This window comes from Cynocephalus volans, chromosome 5 (genome assembly GCF_027409185.1).
Source record: "Cynocephalus volans isolate mCynVol1 chromosome 5, mCynVol1.pri, whole genome shotgun sequence".
NCBI classification, from domain to species: Eukaryota; Metazoa; Chordata; class Mammalia; order Dermoptera; family Cynocephalidae; genus Cynocephalus; species Cynocephalus volans.
The window spans coordinates 60884256-60885647 of NC_084464.1; the positions used below are offsets into that span (position 1 = coordinate 60884256).

A 1392-nucleotide genomic window follows, 5' to 3' on the forward strand; every position below is an offset into this window, starting at 1 on the left:
AAATATTTCACTTTAACAAGTGAAACTATAATCAAATCAGTTTCTGAAAGCTCTACTAATGAGCATTTCCTTTGATGAAAACATGGTTAACTGTCTTAGTCTGCAGGAGGTGCACTACAGTAAGGGGCCAGCTCCTGACAACTCATTAGCTGACCTGGGGAGAGAGTAATTTGAATGCTTTTGATAAAAATTTCAAGGCTTTTTTTTTAAACTTAAATTACAATTTATGCACTTTTATAAATAGTATAATTTTTCTAAGTTGGGGGAAACTAGCGAGAAGATTTCAAAGCTGTGGAACAAAGTTTGTTTACCACATTTGGTCTGTTGGATCTCCAGAACCAGAAAGGAGAAATATATTTAATTAGCAACTGCTAACTACGGGCCCATTCCCTATCTTGCATTTTTACAGACCGTATTTTTATCAGTTGGTATGATGTGAAATGAACTTTGTTGGAGCTATATTTTGTAAGATAAAGATTGAAAATTGGAAATCACTACTATTTACTATGAGTCTAAAGAAAGTCTTCTGCAAGTACTTTCTCCATCAAAACAAATCACCCAATTTACTTAAAGCAGCCAAATCAGTTTAAATGAAAATGAAATGCAGAAATGTGGTTTACCACTTCTGAAAAATCTCCCACCATTAGAATTATTCGTCATCTTTACTACCTTTCTGCTCTATTCAGCATCAAGAAATGATATCTCTCTCTTTCTCTCTGCAGAGCGGATTTGCTGTCAAAGCAGAATGTAAAACAGAAGAATATTTCAGCTGTTTTAAGTATCACTGGAAGACAAATCTCAGTTGCTTCAGAGGACCCATTTCTTGTAAGATGCCTTATTTGTGTGCAATGGCTGCAAACAGCAGCCTCCTTGGTAATGTACACAGCCTGTTGCTTGTATGGATTGCCCTAGGGGATCTTGGAGACAGCCCTTCCCCATGGACATTCATGTCTCTGACCTAGTGCTGACCCCAACCTAGGCTGCAGACAGGTATATGGGATGCCTTTGGGAAGACCCAGGACTCAATGGCCAGGGTTCACATTAGCCAAGTCATCATGTCCATCTGCACCAAGCTGCAGAGCAAGGAGCATGTGACTGAGGCCCTACGGAGGGCTAAGTTTAAGTCCCCTGCCCACCAGAAGATACACATCTCCAAGAAGTGGAGCTTTACCAAGTTTAAAGAAGATGAATTTGAGGACATGGTGGCTGAGAAGCAGCTCATCCAAGATGGCTGTGGGGTGAAAGACATCCCCAGCCATGGCCTCTGGACAAGTGGAGGGCCCTGCACTCATGAGGGCTTCCACTGTGCTGCCCCTCTTTATTCACGACCACTAATAAATCCTACGTTGTGTTCAAAATTAAAAAAAAAATAAAAATAAGTGAATAAATAAA

At 40.1% G+C, this 1392-nt stretch overlaps 1 pseudogene; it reads left to right on the forward strand.

The window, feature by feature from the left end:
• The first annotated feature begins 830 nt into the window (after window positions 1-830).
• On the forward strand, window positions 831-930 carry LOC134379362 (small nucleolar RNA SNORA70; annotated as a pseudogene).
• The last annotated feature ends 462 nt before the right edge of the window (window positions 931-1392 follow it).